At 41.7% G+C, this 19,393-nt stretch overlaps 1 protein-coding gene across 1 annotated transcript in view; it reads right to left on the minus strand.

Annotated features, from left to right (window-relative positions):
• TBL1X (transducin beta like 1 X-linked) overlaps positions 1–18,547 on the minus strand; it is a 209,944-nt gene extending 191,397 nt beyond the window's left edge. The window contains exon 1 of the mRNA XM_082483713.1: positions 18,175–18,547. The gene's annotated coding sequence lies outside the window, so the exon portion shown is untranslated. The remainder of the gene's footprint in view (positions 1–18,174) is intronic.
• Positions 18,548–19,393: the final 846 nt, after the last annotated feature.

Here is a 19,393-nt window from a genome sequence, read left to right on the forward strand (position 1 = left end):
ACATCTCCATTGTTTTTGTGTTGGTAAATGAAGTCTAGTACCTACCTTAGACAGAAAGCATTTGAAAAATCCTGTTTGGTGCATGAGGGAAGAAGTACCCAAATATTTGTAAACCACTCAAACTCTATCTATACACCATCAGGGGACTACATGAGTCCCCTTTACCCTACATCGTGACCTAGACTGAGTATTTACAACTGTTTCCTTCAATTGACTAAAGTTTCATCTGCCATCTCCACACCTGTCTCTTCATTTTATCCTTTGAATACCACTATAATTAATTTCATTCCTTTGGTGACAGGCCTCCTTCTTCTCACAAGGGGAGCATAAACTTCACTAAGGACTAAACCAGGAGGAACTAACTGTGACTAGACAATGTTTGGAAAAAATATGCATGTTTTGCTTTTTGTTGCAGAATGACTTGGCATTGCTAGTGAATGTATTCACACTGCTAGATATGGAGATTACTTGAATGAAACTTTCAAAGCACAGTTCTACATAGGTATTTCTCATGAGCAATTAACAGAGCTGCTAACTTTCTCGTTACTAAATGCCATGTTACTTACACAGAAGCCTGACAGACTCATTCTTCCTTAAGAGCGCTGCAGACTGCAGTCAAACGTTCCTTCACCCAGCCTTAGCGGAGAAGGGATTAAAGGTACACAAACAAGGACAAAAGACGAACCAGAAGGCCCAGCAACTAGTTTTTCAATGCCCACTGAAAGCTTTTAGTTACTGGGTATTGCATTTAAAATCTACAAAGCAGAAGTAAAATGGATGTTAAAACATTTCTACTCCAGACAGGGAAGAACTCTTAAGAGTTTATAAACCAGCAATAAAGACCAAGTCCTAAATACACACACACACTAAACTTTCTGTGCATGAGTACTGCTGTTTATTTCCATGAAATTACTGTGTGTGCAATTAAGCACAGGCATAAATATTTTATACATATAACCATATCCTATATGAAATAAATGTCTGGCCTACATTAAAGACAAATTTCTCAAAAATATTCTTTAAGTATATAAATACATTTGGAAGGAGAGTCTCTCTCATTTTTTTTTGTTTGTTTGTTTGTTTGTTTTAAGGTCAAACTCTTTAAGATTCAACTTAAACATCAAAACCAAAGTGCTGTTAGCTGCATTTTGATTAATAAGTTTAAGAACTGGAAAGCCAGATATTAGGGGAGAAATGGCTTCATTAAGTTTACTTCTACACTGAGGCAAGTTCAAGTAGGAGAGCGACATATTTGTAACTGGTAATAAGATCAGTTCTTGGCTCTAAACACAACTCCTTTTTAGATCAGTGTCAACCTGTGCAGTACTGGCAATCATACAACACCTGAAATGTTCTGCAAACTATTATAGAATAAAGGCATACATGCCTGTGTAAAGAAGTATGATGGAGAACATGAAAATTTTTGCCTAATTTTGATCTTCTATTAGCAGGCATCATCAACTCCTTTATATAAATACTCTTTTTATTACCAGCATTTTAATTAAAATGCTTGCAATTAGAATGAAAAAATTACAGTTTTGTAAAATAAGAAAACCGTATTTACTGGAAAATGAAGTACATCTTTCCAGCAGCCAAACAACTGGATATGATCTCGTAGTTTAACCCAGCAGGCAGCTAAACACCACACAGCCATTCACTCACTCCTCCCCAGTGGCACGCGGGAGAGAATTGTAAAGAAAGGTAAAAACTCGGGGGTTGAGATAAAGACATTGTAATAGAACAGAAAAGAAAGGGAAAACAATAATAATGGTAAAAGAATGTACAAAACAAGTGATGCACAATGCAACTGCTCACCACCTGCTGATCAATGCCCAGCCAGTCAATGAGCAGCAGCTGCTGCCCCCCGGCCAACTCCCCCCAGTTTATATGCTGAGCATGACGTTATATGGTATGGAATATCCCTGTGGCCAGTTTGGGTCAACTGTCTTGGCTGTGCCCCCTGCCAGCCTCTTGCGCAACCCCAGCCTCCTCGCTGGCAGGGCAGTGTGAGAAGCTGAAAAAGTCCCTGACTAAACACTGCTCAGCAAGGACTAAAACATCAGTGCGTTATCAACACTATTCTCATCCTAAATCCAAACCACAGCACTCTACCAGCTACTAGGAAGAAAATCAACTCTATCCCAGCTGAAACCAGGACAGATCTGAAAATGCGTTGCTTCAAAAACGTGAGGCAATTTTTTGATTTAGAAGACTTGAAAACGCCGATATGTCATTTCCCTTCTCCCGAAACACACACGTAAATGTACCAGAAGAACCATGAATAGCAACTGTTCTTATGAGAATGTTTTTCACGAAAAGTTCACTTTACCTCCCACACACATCAAGTTGACAATTGCAAATCAATTCAAAATGTAAGCACCTACGTCCTAAGACAACCCTTGGTGCTCAGTTAACAAGTCTGTCATCTGCTTAATTTTGGTTTGGTGAGAGATGTTGAGGGTGGGGGTTGTTTTTTTTTTTTTTATTTGGTTTACTTTCATTTGTTTGTTTTTTTTAAAGATTTGTCAACATGACAATTTGTAGCCATTCATTAACACTTGCAGAACCAATTTCCTCTTTCAGAAAGGCCACTTCTCAATGAAAGGTTGAAAACCAGTGTGTAGATGCTCACCTTCCAAGAGATCACAGCCTCTTTAAGCTACTGGTTTGCTACCAGCCTCAACCAGATGTACCACTGATAATGCCCAAGAAGATCAAACCTGAGGAAAGCTGGCATGCGTGCCTCTCTCTCCAGTAACACCACAATGTACCAGCACTGTTGTTTGCTTCTCTCTCTCTTGCTCCCTCCCCACCTCAAAGGAACATAAAATCTAATAAGTGAAGCGAGATCTGCAGGATCAAAACACAATTTATTTCTTGCCAGCGTGATGTGGCATACAAGAACACCTCACTAAACATCACTCTTCACAGGAAGCAGACTAGCCTAGAATAGGCTTTGAAACTATCAGGTTCAAAAACTGTGAAACCAATCGTCAAAGAAACCTTTTTGAAACAGCAACTGCAAAAGACCAACAAAAAATCTGTCAGTTGGGTGAGGTGTCCCTCCTGCAAGGACCAAATTACACTCCTATTCTCTGGCTTACTGTTAACTGTGAAAGGTCTCTTGGGACAGTAGCTTGCTGGTATACTACAAACTGTCTTTATGTTTTCACATATTCTGGGGAGGTGGGGTTCCCTCCTAATTTGAACAGAGACTCATAAAGATCCAAAGGTAGATGCTGGTACAAGCATGTAAATGCACGAATTACTCATTGATCGGCTTGGGTTGAAGAAATAAATGAAGTACTAAAATGGCCTCTTTCCATTACAAGCTGCATGCTCCTATGACAGGGCCCTACTGTTCACTTATTTTTTTTACTGCAGCAGCCAGATTCATAACTAAGATTTCTAGGAAATTTTGTGAAACAAAAAATAGTAAGTATTAATTAACAATTCTAAATAAAGTAATTAAGTAGTATATGTAATGTTGAACAATTAACCCCAGGCTGTTTTGCTAGGCCAACAATGCAAACTTGTTATATTGTGATTGGCTGTCAAAGACTGCTGTAAACTAGCAAAACAGATGATAATTGAAACTTTAAGTGTATGTCTAAAGTTTGATTTCATAGTTTCTGTGGCTTGAAATAATTTTTTGATATTTAAACAGCCTAGAGTATGCCTCATACAGGTCTACAATCTCAACCTAAACAGAAAGAGAACAAAGTAAGAAGGACGTCTAAGTTACTATTTTATGGGTCCTGAACTCCACTATGGACAGGAACAGTTCATCACATTTTGTTTTTCATGTCAAGTTTCTTTTAATAAACATCTTTCACTAAACTGTCCTCAGCCAGCATTCAGGTACCTCTAAAGTACTGAGAAGAAAAAAAACAACCAAAAAACAACCTCCAAACCTGTGCAATTTGCATATAATTCTTATATAGTAAAGTTCATCATTTGATACTACTCATTTCTAGATATTCATACACATAATTAATATGTAAATCTGTTTAATTTTGCATTTGGTTCTTTTTTTATTAGGTCACTATACCTCATATTCTTCTTCCTTTAGGGTTTTTGTTTGTCTAAAAAAGAACAAGGTTCCCAGTTGCTTCTATTTCAACCACAAAACATGTTTTCATGATTTTCAAGGTAGGAAATATTTGTAATAAATACTAAAGCAAACCACTACTACGTAATAGTACATCTTTCCACTACATCAAATGTTACATTAAATAAAACTAAGCACATATGGGAAACAAACTTGTTACAAATTTATAGTAAAGAACCCCTAACTTCAGTACAAAACAAATACCACCTTCACAGTGTCACCAGTATTTTAAATGTGAGGAGCTGCTTCTGAGGATCAGGATCAAATTTTGCCCTTTCAAGAAACACAAAAAAAACCAAAACAAAAACATCTATACTCAGACTGGCAGTAGTCACTTGGTAAGATCTCTCTACAGTACTTTTTAAAGTACTACCTTATTAAACTTTGGGAGGTGATCTGTTGTCAGAATGTTACGATGCACCCCGTATTTAGACTCCTGTGTAAGAGTAATTACTTACCCAGGCACTAAGCAGCCACTTATTCCTCTGATTTCAATTGGAGCTGTACATGCTCAAAGCTTCTGAAACCCAAGCCGCTTATTTAAGTATCTATATTAGAAAACGTTGGCCTCTTACAAGCACCCAGCTAGTACACACACTAGAGACACAAATTATTAACAACATAATCAGCATGAGCCATAGCCAGTATACAAACAATCTTGAGTGTCTGTTATAAAAGCACAGAAATAACGAGGTGCAGGTAACCTTAATGTTTACTTCCATTTAGGTTAAACTCAACAGATGGATCCCGCCTGACAGCAACCCCAAACAACCTCTGGCTTTAGATCCAGATCGCTACATGATGAGAGCAGTACTTTGGTCCTAAAAATGTAGACAAGAGAGGGGATATTACCATGTGTTTATCTAAGTTGCTGGTGGTCTAGCTGAAGTAGCCTACTGCTTTTCAGAAAATGGTTTAATGCCTCTAAACACCGATTAGATGAAGGTCACAGCTATGCAAGAAAGATTTAAGCAATTAACTGCTTTGGGAAAAAAAGTATAGTCTAAGTTACCTTTTGCACTGCATGGGCTAGGATGGTCTTAAGACTGAATATAACAGCTGTTATCTCAGTGGGACCGTCTTGTTTTTTGGTGTCATAACTATATGCTAGTATTTCTGGAGGGCAACAAATTCTGTTTAGAAAGCAGAAATAATAACAAGTTAAGCCATGTCAAGTCCCAGCGACAAAATGAGTTGCTGGAGTGACTAAGTGGCATTACTGCACCACTTGGAAAAAAACAGTAACAGCACACATAGTATACAGCTTTAAGAAGCCCAAGAAAGCAAGTTTCAGGGAAGAAAATCACATGTATACAAACATTGATAATAAATAATAATAAACAGAAGGTCTGTTCATTACATTATGCAGAACCTGGAAGAAATCATTATTCATCTGTCTGCCTGCTCAGTCTGTATTTTAGTGCAGTCTGCAGGAAATAATTTCCAATATTCAAAAAAAAAAAAAAAAAAGGCATGCAGGTGGACAGCTTTGTGTATTTGATTTCATCAGAACTCAGAAACATAAGTGCTGGAAACCAGAATAATCAAATGAACAAATCAAACAAAGCAGACTAAATCCATCTCAAAATAAATGAAAAAAAAAAAATAAAAATGCATGTACATACATGCATTACATAGAAATCAGAAAAAAGGACTCATCCTCAGCTCCTCGAGCCAAAGGTTATCAGGCTGAAAACAGAAAATCTAGTTAGCAAAAATATCTTGATTATGTGACTTTCCTTTGGAACAAACTAGCAAGAAGGAAGGAGTCAAACTCACTTTGTCCTTTTATAGGCAATTCTTGAGGAAAGTATAGCAATAGTCATAATTTTCAGTACTTCTTAAAATGTCATATACTAATTACAAAGTGCTGCTAATCTTTCTTCTTATGCACATGCACAAAAAGATACAATACAGTTTATTACATTTTAATCTAAGAGATTAACATATTAGTATTTATTTTTATGGGCAGCATGCCCAAATACCCCAGATCTGCAAGACTGATAGTGAAAAGGAAAATATTTCAGGCCTCAAAGAGCGCAGATCCATGGTCTCCTGGAATGTGTAAACAGCCAGAGCCTGTTTTACTTCCCACCCCCACTCTCACCATACACACCTCCTCTACCTAACCCCTCCTAACATTAACATCGAGTGCTGCTCGCAAGCAGAGGAGCGAACAGAAATGTAGTAACAGCAATTAACAAAATTCTTGACATTTTAAGATGCAAGAATTTGGATTTACTGAAATGTGATGGTACCATATAAATGGCTGGAGTCTAAAAGAGAACCGGTACTGCATAAGATCCCCAAAAAAGAAAAGAAAAATCAGTTGAGCAAGTTTGCTATGTGACAGACCTGATAAGCACAACTAAGGGAATCCAAACGCTGCTCTCTAGATTATTCTTTGTGCAACTAAAGATCAGTCAGACCTGTGTTCTATCAGAGAATACTGATCACAGCCCTACAAAAGAGAAGTAATATTTTCATAAAAATCTACACGATATAACAAAACTGATGCCAAAATTTAATGTTGGTATAAACTACCTTTGGTAAAAACAAAGGTTATTACTTGCCTAATGATATATACACCCACAAAGCAGTAAGCCATAAAAATAGATATCATCACATCCTTAAGAAGTTTACAATATAATTAGATCAGCGGTTTTTAATCTCTTTAAATTTGTGGACCTATAAAGATACCTTGTACAGTGAATTTGAGCAGAACTACAATAGACTTCCTTCCCCCCTCCCTCCCCCCAGATCTCTAAAAAAACAGTCTGTGTGTCCCTGAGCAGCTTGCAAGCCACGGTTTGAAACTACAGAATTAGAGAACTGGTAAATATTACTGCTTTAATTTACATAGCAGCTTTAGTCTTCAAAAAGAAATCAAACAAGAATGTACCAAAAAAGAAAAAATAAAATAGCAATTAAAATATATGAGCAAATAGCTGTGTATAGTGGGATGCTCAGAAAAACTGAGAAGAAAAAGGGAAAACTTGAAAAAAAAAAAATAGTATAATATAGTCAAACACTGAAAGGCAGTTTTGTAATGTGTTTACAAATAATAGGTCACACAGCTCTTGTACTTTTTCTTTCTTTTGATTTTGCTGGTTTTATGAATGCATTTGGCTAACATTCAAAGAACATGTCCATAGACTAATGAGGGTAAAATGCTGGCTCAAAGGAGACACAAGCAAATGGTCTGTCAGTAGAATATTTGCAAACAGTTGAAATCAATAATAAATTCAACCTAACCAAATGCAATGCATACAAACAGAAATTAAAAGACTGAGGCAACTGGCAAATACATAAATGATGTTTCAGGCCACAGGGCATACTTTCTCACATACGTTAGCACGTTAAATAGGCTGGCAAGACATTCGCTCCACTTGAGACACCAGAGAAATAACCATATGTATTTCCAAAGACAAAAATAACAATCAAGACAATGCTAACAGCATAAATAATTATATATTTATGTAAAACAACTATTTGTAGAATGCCTGAGTCATCAAATGAAAAAGTGTAAGTCGCAAAATTTATTTTTAAGGTTAGAAAAATAAACTTAATGCTCCTTCTGCATAATTTTCCACTGCATAATATCCACTGTTGACATACACAGAGCAACTACGCGAGAGAAAAAACAGTAAATTAAAGTAAAACACATACACCACATCTCCAGCACACAGACACTCCCATTCCAGGGTGGGTTTTTTTTTTCATTTAGGAGCAGTGAAACCTTCATATTTATTTCTATGTCCAGTATCTAATACAAAGGATGAAGCGTTGCGCTATGCACTGCCAGGCTTCTGCCTTCCAACCGAGCCTCACTGATGTCAACCAAGACTCATACCTGCAGAAGGCTTTGCTTAGCTGGCATTAACCAGTTGGCTGAGGTAGGCTCAGTACTGTGGTCTGTACAAAGCAATGAGACCAGACTGCTGAGATTCATCACAGAACAGATTAGACAAAGTACAGCTCCAGCCTCCAGCCAGTGTAAAACATGTGGGGTATACCCATCGCTGCATGGGAAGGCTGGCACGTGGTCTCGACAGAGGGTATGGCATTCATAACCCTACGCAAAAGACAAGCATCAGGTGCTGGACCTGACATGTTGGGCTTCTTATATGGTAGGTCACAGTTGGCAGAATAGTTTTGAGACTGTACATGATCTAGACAGGCAACAACAAAAGCATCCTGCCACTGCTTATCAGTTGCTTTATGGGTGGCTGCTGCTAGAGTTTCTTAGACCTTTTGATGTGGGTTGGACTGAAAAACTAAGGGCACTTCACTGAAAAAAGTCACAGGTTCCAACCATCCATCTAAGCTGGTCACTTTTCAATGGATGTGTTTGCAGCCCCAAATTGCTAAGTCTTATACTTTATACTGCAAAAAACTAAGCCTAAGTAAATTTCAACATAGCCAACACAGCTCCTGCACATTTTAAAGAAACAGCTCTAAATCTTGACTTCATCTTTGCCAGCTACAGAAACTTCAAAGAACATTGTAAGGATTCAGATAAGAACGGTATTCAAAATAGATCACGGAAGTTATGCTGTACAAAAAAAGTCTACTTATGTGGGCCACGGGAAAGGAGAGGGACACCACAATCTCTGTTGCATTACAAGCACACTGCCAGGACTAAAGCTGAAATCATGCACTCCATCCATTGCTTTAAAAAATTCTCAGAAATGTTTACTTAATCCGTCAAGAATCTGTGCTGCCATAATATAAGGCCTGATCCTAGAAGTCTCCTGCATACACCAAACACGTTTTTGAAATATCAAGCCATAGCTATAACAGGATTTGTTGAATGTTCAGAACACAAATGTATCATCAACTCTGCCCTTGCTGGCGTTACCTCTGTATCGTGGAGCTGACAGAAAGAAAAACTATGAAATACAGAAAATATCCATTAAAATGAGACCTCTGTTAAACTTCACTAGAAACTCCAATAGCTTTCACAGGGGCAAGGAGTGGGGGGGAGGTGGTAAAAGAAAGAGTTTTAAAGCAATTACAAAAGAGTTGGAAAAACCTAGCAGAGGCTTGTTCAGAGGCAATCTAATACCCTAAACCCAACTCTGTTAGCCAAGAAACTAATTTACAGATTAACTGAAGATTAACAAATTAATGCAATCATTACTTCTAACTCTAACCTGACCACCAAGAGGGAGATCAAACTTTTTTTCGGCATTTTCTTTTGATACTCTGCTGTCCTAATTTATAATTTGATGGAAAATGGGATTGTACTTTAGTAAGTAGAATTTTACATTCACGCTTTTTAATAAACTAGCAAAAAAAAAAAAAAATTGACAATGTGTTTAAAATTCTTCAAAAACAGTCATTAATAAAATTATCATAGTAGTTCTGTAGGATGGTAGGCAGATAAATCATTTACATTCTACTTATAGTGCATTAATCCAGCTGTGGAAAGGAGTGCCCTATCAATTGCCTTGTAAAGATGTTAAGGAACAGGTTTTTTTCTTCTATAGATACTTATTCAAATTTACTTTAAAAAGAAGGAAAAACACTGTACTTCAAAACAATCTCATGGCAATACGAATACAGTAGCAAACCTGCAGTTTGTAGTTGTTTGCTACTACAAAATATTCAAACTACAAAGGTATTCACTGTAATTATCTGAACACTTAAGTATGTACAGGATGCTGATCACTACATATTTTTAGTAAGAGGAAACTAAATTTCTTTCTTTCACGCTGGACTCCATGTACATAAACACCTGCTGTGCACAACAACCCTTATCTACAAAGCCACCATTCACTGAGTATGACCAAATTGACAATGTATAATTGCATTTAACATGTTGCTATTAGAGAACACAGAACCCTTCCATGTTTCAAGTGTTTTTTTAACCCAAAACATATGCTGTTGGTAATGTTATAGATACCATGAAGAATATATTGTCTACTCTAAGCAAAATTTAAAATAAAAAATTTGATCCAGCAGTGAGGACAATATGCATACAAGCACGCAAAACATTAGAAAAAAGACACACACAGAAAGCTATTGCTGTAACCACAAAATAACACTAACATATTACAAAATACCCTCATGCCATATATAATACCATCACAACCCTGAAGAAATACACAAGAATAAGTGTTTTGAAGGCATGTCATCTTAGCCAAGAAAAAAAATACAGTTCGGAAAATTCCTAAAAAATGTTGGTTGGCTACTTGATGGTTAGCAGGTTAAAACCAGTGGAGTCTAGCTTTTGAGGTGACCTACTCCCGGTCGTCTTCCTCCTTCTTGTAACCTGCCCATCAGGGCCTACGCTACATTTCTATTTTTTACCTAACCTCTACCCAGCATTACCAGACTAGGTACTAAGGACATGATGGTGGTCTCCCAGGAAAGTTGATTTCATTCATCAGCAGTGAGAGTAATCATTATGTTACTGCTTTAGTAAATTTGAGCTGTATGTAATAGATAGCGTGTTTCCTTCCACTCTAATATTGCATCTAAGGCCATCCTTTCAACTTGCCTTCCAAGCACATAAAATCCTGTGAGAAGGAAGCTGGATGAATTTTTACGATTCACTGTCACGCGCTACTTTTAAACTAATTGGCTCATTTAAATTAACTGGTTATGTAAGATCCTTATTGATACAAGCAGATACAAGTATCAGAGCCAAGCCTGTTCAAGTTTTTTTTTAATACAAAACCAGATTCCTACAAATAAAAATGAGCATTGTTAATGAGTTACAACACCATCAACCCAAAAAACCCAGCAGCAGTCAAAATGGAAATAAAGAAACCTTGAATAACTTTCACAGAATGACACAAAATCCGTCTTGTAAACATCATGCAATGTTATTAAAAAATGTACTTGCTTCTGTTCTTTACTTTCATTTTTGAGAAATGGGATAGGAAGGAAGACGTGCTCTTCATTAGAATAATCCTCAGGCCTGCCTTTTATCTGTCCCTTCCAGGTTACATTATTTTAGTTTAGAAGTCAACAAATTAAAAAGTAAACTACAATAACTACATAAAACTACAGAAGTTTTATATTAAAAAAGGACAAAACTCAATCCAAAAATTAAAAAACAAACAAACAAAAACCCCAGCAAAGTTAAGCTACAATGAAAGAGAGCTGAATGCATATAACTGGTAGCATTACCAATACCTTCTGAAAAAAAATTAGAAAATATTTGGTGTGTTTCAATCAATTTATAAACCTATTCCTAGAGGTCTAATTCATGTTGTGCATGTAAAAGGGCACAAGAAGAGTTAAGTTTGTTTTGTGACTGTAAAAAGCACCAGATAAATATCCTTGGAAACTAATCCCCACAATATGAACAGGCACTGTCTGTGCTTGGATTCTCTGTCCTACCCCATCAGCAAAGCTCGACCCTATCTGTGGATAACGCTCGGGAAGAAGGTAATTTTGCCTTGATCTCTCTGTTGAGATGAGGGTTTAAATTTTACTTCTAAGAGCAACCAAAAACTGAACAGAAGGAAAAAAAAAAAAAAAGGGGGGGGGGGGGGGGGGGAGTTAAGAGATTATCATTTTGAAGTTTGAATGCATCCACCAATGTGTGGATCCACATATGGTACCTCAGTTGGTCTCACCATGCTCAGTCAGATGTCTAAGCACAGTATTCATCCACGCCTGACTTTGCCACATTTCAGCAAGCAAATCATTAAAGGATGCTGCAACTCTGCCTTCTCCCAAAACCTGCCACCCAGACTGCCCCAGTCTTAAATCCATTTCGCTGGTTCTGCACCACCTCAGGAGCTGCTGACTGGAGCTTGAAACCTGAGCACATCCTAGTTCAGGGGTTGAGAGCCTATCCATCGCACTCCAGCACCGTTCTCCAACCTCAGGGTGACCCCTTTTTTCACCGAAGCTACTTTTTGGACTACCTTAAGGCTAGCTATGTACATGTATGTACCTGTGCATGCACGCACATATGGGAATTAGCATAGTTCCTTTTAAACAACTAATAATTATGAAACTGATTACTGGTCAACAATCCCAACTGAGACTATGTGCTAACAAAAGTCTTAATACTAATGGGTCTCTGGACGCGCACATATCCTCTGTCAGTAGCAACTAGACTAAACCCACTGGCATAGACAACAAGCAACTCGTAGCTGCTAAATGACACTGAAACTATCATGTGGTTATAACAATTCCTAATTGTAAGTTACCAACATGCACGGATTCACAAAAACAATCTGTATTTTTACTTCACTTTTTATGTCTCACGTATGTATTAACCGTAGACTGTGAAGGTCAATTCTTTTGGACGAACATCTTTCCAATGATTTTGCTGTAGGCTACAGGGTTGTGTTCAAATTGGCACAAACTCATCGGTGGACACTTCTAAGCATGAAACACAACAACAGCTGTATGTACCAGTTAATCATAACCATGCAACAGCTTCCTTTCAGTGGTGCTGTTATAACATTATTCTGTTCAGAAATATAAATTAATAGTTGGCTTCACTTTTGAACTACGGAGAATATTCTGCAGAGTTTCCATTCAATGGCAGAGGATTAATGAAGAGCTGATAGTGCTACCCAGTAAAACACTGCAGAAGCCAAAGTCGTACATCCAGTGCAGTTTGCTGTGTTCAAAAAGGAGCACAACAAATGTGTTATTCTGCAGAATGACAAAGGGAATCTATCCACCAAAAGAAAATCCTCTTTGTTTTTTTGAAGATAATGCCAAAGGATATTTTCCAAGTATTTTTAATGCCTAAGGGAAAACTGTCCCTTCTTTGCTGTATCAATAATTTACTGCAAGTACAGGAAAGTTGCATTTCAATCAGAAAAAAAAATAAAATCATATTTGATGTTACCACATCTTTCCACCTGACAAAATCAGAATGCACTTTCTCGCATAAAACCATAAGTCCACTACATAGTAGTAAGAGGTTAAACTGTAACTAAGACTTAGGAGATCAAATGAAATTTAGGTCAGTAAATGCAATCACATTTTGAATGGCAGAGGAACAACGTATAGAGTAACTGTTACATATTAATGGAGAACACTGCTTTTTAAAATGCCTTGTTTCACCCTCCAATGGCAAAGAGAGTCAATAAAACTCAGCACTTAATTAGGCAAAAGTATTTTGATGAGTGTATATATATATCATTATCAGTGCTACTCATCTGTTCATAAATAGGCTACAAGTCATGTCATCTAAGCGTCAAGAGGCACCGTTTTGTCCACGTGTTTAGCGTACTGTGTTACTACTCATAGCAAACGAGTAAGATTCAACACTGAAGCCGAACTGCATTTATGCAATGGGATTAACTAAAATATTAAAATAATTGCTTCTTCATACTACAGTATTATTGTCATGATTTTGTATTGCATGGATACTATAGAGTTCTTAGCAAAAAAATGCGTTGTAACTTCATATAAAATTATGACTCTTTACATGCACTCCAATTTAAATAGGACAAGCAGACACGTATTGATTGTCCAGCCTACAAATAGGGAAGGTCAAGAAATGGGGTTAAACATTGTGATGCCCCTTTTATGGCATAAAGTCAACAAGATTATAAAAATAGAAGCCAAATCATCAGATGTGCCTAACCCCAAGCCCCTTTTCCTACTGCAGTCACACCAGTAACCCAGAGTAAAGAAAGGGACTGGTGGCTGGGACCTGGACAGAGGATTCCAGAGGCAACGTATAGACTGTGCATATACCCACAAGCTCTTCTCTCCTCAAACAACAAACGAAGAAATCCAATACCTGCTGCTAGAATCCAATATTTTTACAGCATCAATATCACTTAAACTAAATACAAATACGCACAAGAAAAGCAATGCAAGATGCCTGTGCTCCTTAACCTTCAAAAACAGTCATGTATCCATAGTTAAAACTTGCTTTCAGTTAGGCTAGCAGGAGCAATTTTTTATTTCTATGGAATACTAAATATCAGTAACTATTATTTATAAATCTCCATCTAGGATAAGATCTCTACACAAGAAGAAAACTGGTAAGAAACAATGACCTTTTCTTATGAGATCGAACACTCTTCTTTGATTCCCCCTAGCTTTTACACAGTCCTAACTTCGGGAGGCTTCTTGTGTTTGTAAAACAAAATACTGTCAGTCAATCTTAAATGAAATTCCATTATATTAATGACCAGACTGCCACACACAAAAAAAAAATACACCACAACTTTAAAATATTCTCGTCTACCAAAGAAAAGAAAAATAATGTAAATCCCGTTTTTCACCTTTGGACATTTGTTTCGCTATCATTAAAACGACAGATTTCGTATTGACAGGAAGGCTCCTATTCCTAAGTAGAGCTGTAGTTCCAATGTTTTTGTTTAATTTCAACCAACTTGTCCAAGTAGGCCATTTGGTAGAGACCTATAAATGGCACCCAGGGGGTCTGGGTTTTTGCTGTAAAGAGGTCAGCTATTTCCTCCTAACTAAAAATAGGCAAGAGGCGGGAGGGGAAGAGGGAATGGAGTTTAATTTAGCAGCTGAAAAAGAGTTTACAAAATTACTTCCATCTTGCCTCATAATGAAGATTATGAAAAAAAGGAATCTGCCCTCAAGAGTTACAAAACCTTGATTGTTTTATAGGCAGGCTGGTGTACTTAATCTAAAATAATACTAGGCGTTAAAAGAGTAATAGTAAAGAGAACGCAGGGTATATGCATGGCATGTTGTGAAGGCAAAGGGATGCCCACACCCTCTTTGCACAGAACAGCCAGATTTATCGGCAGCGGCGCTGCCAGGTGTTAACAACTCTCCTCTCTCCTACCAGCTGAGGTCACACTGTTGTCCCACTGATAAGGCACTACAATCAGCTGCTGTTCCCCTGAGTCAGTTTTTTCCACCATTTACCCTTCTGGCTTTTTGTCTCCCTCACTCACACTACAACCTTTTCAGGGCAAGAACCATCGTCTATGATATTCCCAAAATGGCCCTGATTTGAATGGGGGCCCCCTGGCACTACTAAAATATAAACAACATCAATTCAATACTGACTACAGCATGAATTCTAGCACTGGACTCTAACAGAAGCCAACAGAAAACAGCAAAAGCCAATAGCACTGAATGACTCACCCACCCACCATCTCCAGTGATCACCAGGCTAAAGCCCTGGGATGGGTTTTCCAGCCTCACTCATCTCCACGATGAACTGAATTCAGCGCATCGCTAAATCTTAAGCGCATCACACTAATGACTTATCTCAGCTACCAAGAAACAACATCCCATCCGTGCTGAAAGACGTTCTCCTCTACTCCTTCCATGTTCAGGGATGTAGGCCTTTAATGACTGCCACTGCCAGAGGAGTCTCCATTCAGGAAGCTCTTCCAGGGCATGGCACATTAGATGTATCAAGAGGACACATGTCTATTTCTGGCCCCGCTGCCATGGAAATGGGAAAAGTCCACCTGTAAATCAATGTGAGGACCAAAACTGGACAAACTGGTGGAGCAGAAGCCTGACAATTCCAAGCGCAGACACGTCCCCCTTCCTTATCAAGGATTTAATTTATTTTTGCTCTTTCGATACTCTTATTGTGGAGGATACATGCCACCTGCTGAAGAGAAGAACAAGTAGCATACTCACAGCAGTGGCATGGCAGAGGACATTGTAGTTACCTTACTTAATTGGGTGGGGGAAGGGCAGAGGATGTATTCAGTCGACAACTTATCTGCAGGGGGTGGGGGGGAGGTTTGTCCTATGAGACTTGGACAGTTGTGCAGTTGCCAGTGTTTACATGTATGCGTAATTTTTAATCCTCTGCTTCTGAAACACACTTTTGCATCTCAGGGGGAGAAAAAACAACCTTGGTTGTTTGCTTAGCTCACTGAAGGTGTTAAACTGAGATGACTACAGCAGCTCTGCTCAAATCTCCACTGTTTTTAGCATTATTGTATGTAGTCCAAGAAAGGTTTAATGTATTTTTAATGTGATAGCATCCTCCCCCTCTCTCTTTCCTTTTTCCTCCCACCCCCTCTACAAACCTTCTGTGGGAAAGCTTCCCTTTTTTACTATTGCTGTCGTTGAGATGTTGCAGTTATTATCTGTAATTGTTTAAGGGGAAAAAAAAAAAAAACAACAACAACCAAACCAACATCGAAACACACTAGGACAATCCGCTCTCTTGCCAGCAACATCTGCTATCACAGAATAAATATATTTGCTTCAAAACCTGCCCAGTGTCTCTGCAGTTGACAGTACACTAGCTGTAGGACAGGAAGAGGCCTAAATCCAGCATGTGCAGCCACATGGTGAGCAAGGTATATTATGTTAAACGTTATACATGCCACATGAGCGGTCTCAGTTGAAGGATGGCTAATAAATGGGCTAAGGAAGAAAGATATGACATTGTATTTGTCACGAGGAAAGACCTTGTATTTATTACCTACGATCAGATCTCCCTCTGGCGCAATATATTTGTTTTCATGCTATTAGCCTAAAACACCAGTCTTGAAATTTTAATTTTACACTCCATTTTATTCAAATCATCATTTGAAGAACACTCTTTTCAATGGAGTATTTCAGTTTTCTGCAACATTATGCTGCAATATTTTCTTTTTTTTTCATGAAACACTCAACGAGCTCCACCAAACAGACCGCTTCCCCTCCCCCACCAACACACATATATGCACTTTAAGACTTGCGCGACGCTGTACAAGTCCTCGTGGAGAACCGCAAGAGACATGTTAAGACAACATAAAGGAAAGCCTTTATTCAGTCTTAACACCGACTTTGAGAAATTAATATGCAAGCCTAACTTTCAGGGTGTGGCTTTGTGTTTTTTCCCCTTTTTGTGCCGCGCAGGATGTCTACCCGAGAACCCAACAACATATAATTAAATAGGTCAAGGGTCACCCGCTTTACATCACACCACCCCAACCCTGAGCCACGCATCGCGCCGCACGGCCAGACCAACCCCCTAGATCCCACCGGGCTCCCCAAAACGGGGCACAGGCCGGGCCAGATGACAGCGGTGGAGGCAAAGGTGCCCTCCACCCCTCGTCGTCCGTCCCGTTCCCCCACCCCCCGCCATTCCCGTTCCCCTGCAGGGACCGCACCGGGGCTGGGCACACCGGCCTGCAACAAACTGCTGTGCAACAGGTCTGCAGCCCCGCTGCAGCCCCACAGCGCCCGGCCGACAGCCCCCAGGCCCCCCTCCGCCACCCGGACCCCCCCACCGCCCTCCAGCACCCAGCCCCGCTGGGGGCTCCCCGGCGGCACCACCGGCCCGCTGAGCCGGTAACGGGGCTGGCAGCAGCATACGGTAGGGATTGGGGGGGAGAAGAGGGGGTGGGGGACACACACACACTAACTTGTTTACCTACTTGGAAGTAAACTTCGATGTGCGGGAGCGATCGGCCCCTCCGCCCGCTGCTGATTCAAGCCCTGGCGATGAATGGGATCCCCTCCCCCACCCGGGCTCTGCAAACTCCACACTCCAGCGTGAATACCTCGCATTCCCCCCCCCCCCCCGCCCCCCCTCCCCGAGCATTTCTCCTTTTTTTTTGTTTTGTTTTTAAATTAAAAAAATAATACACCAAAATACTATTTGAGAAGTAGGGAGCCGCTCCAATAACTGCCCCCTCCCCCCCCAACACGCACATACACATACACACACACTGGCCCCGGGGTCGGTGGGCAGATGAAAGCACACCCGCCACCGAGACGGCAGCCCCGCACACATCTACATAAAAAAAAAAAAAAAAAAAAGAAAAAAAAAAGGAAAGAAAAAACACCCCAAACCAAACAGATCCCCCCCCCCCAAAACGCCCGGGTTCAAAAAACTTCGCCATAACAGGCTGCGCCTGAGCGACCCCCCCCACCCCCCACCCCGGGCGGGTCAGGGCGGGCTGCGTGGGGGCGCGGGGGGCGACGGGCCCCGGTCCCAGGCCTCGGCTGGGCTGGGGGGGAGGGGGGGGGGATGGGAGAAAGCGGGGGGGGAAGGACGTTTGTCACCTCGGCGCAAGTGAGAGAAAGATAAATAAATAAATAAATAAATATTTAAAGAAAAAAAAAAAAAAAACACCCCAAAACACCAGTGTCCCCGGGATGAATAATCCGCCTCGGAAACTCACCTCGCGCAGCGGGCGTTAAAGGCGCAGCTCCCGCTCCCGGCGGGGGGAAAAAAAAAAGCCTCAACTTCTGCGGGCGGCGCCGGCGGAGACTTTCCCCTCACTTGCCGCGCATGGTGCAACTCCGCTTCCCCCGGGGTCCCGGCCAGCCTGCGCCCAGACGGTAAATCCCCCCTCGCCGCCGCCGCCGCCGCACACGCCTCCTCCCCCCCCCCCCCCTCCGCGCGCACGGGCGGCACAAGGAAGTCCCGGAGAGTGGGAAGGGGAAAGCGGAAAGTTTTGGGGCGGAATGGCGGTCGGGAGGTGCCGCCGCTCGGCCCGGCTCCGCCGGCAAGGCCCGGGTGTGTGTGGGGGGGATGGGGGGACGAGGACGGTTGGCGGGGCCGGTGCGGGCGCGCGGCGGCGGCGGGAGCGGCGCTGAGGGGAGCGGGCCGCGCCCGGGGCCCGCTGCCGCCGCCGCCGCCGCCACCAGCACCGGGCGGGAGGGACGGGAGGGGAGGGCGGGGAACCGGGAGGGGGGGGGACACACACACCGGGGAGGGGGGGGCAAGCGAGGAGGGACGGGGTGGGGGCGAACCTGCCGCGCCCGCCCCACCCGCGTAGCCCCCACGCACACGCGGCGACACGCAACTGCGGGCAACGGCGGGTGTCCCCGCTGCCGCCGCCGCCGCCAACGCCCCGCGGGTGCCCTCGGGTGACTCCCGCCACTCGCCTCCACGCGTTGTTGTCAGTCTGGTTGCGCTTCAACACCCCACGCCCCCCACCCCCACTCCCTCCCCGTGACAGAAACCCGGTGACAAACCGACCGCGCACACACCGACCCCCACGCACGCGGGGGGCAGCCGGGCCCTCCCCTCACCCCGCCTCGCGCCGGCCCGGCGGGCGGCAGCAGGCAGGGACGCCCCGCGCCGCCCGGGGGGGGCGGGGGCACCCCCTGCCCACCGCCGCCCTCCCCCACCCGCGGCCCGCTCCCGCCGGCCCGGCCGTTGGCGGCGGTTATTCCCATCGTCGTTATTATTATTATTGTTGTTATTATCACATTTGGGGCCGGTGAGGGTGCGACAGGCCCGGCTTTGGGGAGGCCGCATTGTCTGAGGCCTCGCGCGGATTACACACGAGGAACGCATCATTATCACTTATTATTTTTATTATCATCATCATTATGACGTTACGTTCCGCACACCGGAGCGGGCAGGGCGCTATGACACCCCCCACGCCCCCG

The sequence above is a fragment of the Vanellus vanellus genome (assembly GCF_965231255.1).
Source record: "Vanellus vanellus genome assembly, chromosome: 1".
NCBI classification, from domain to species: domain Eukaryota; kingdom Metazoa; phylum Chordata; class Aves; order Charadriiformes; family Charadriidae; genus Vanellus; species Vanellus vanellus.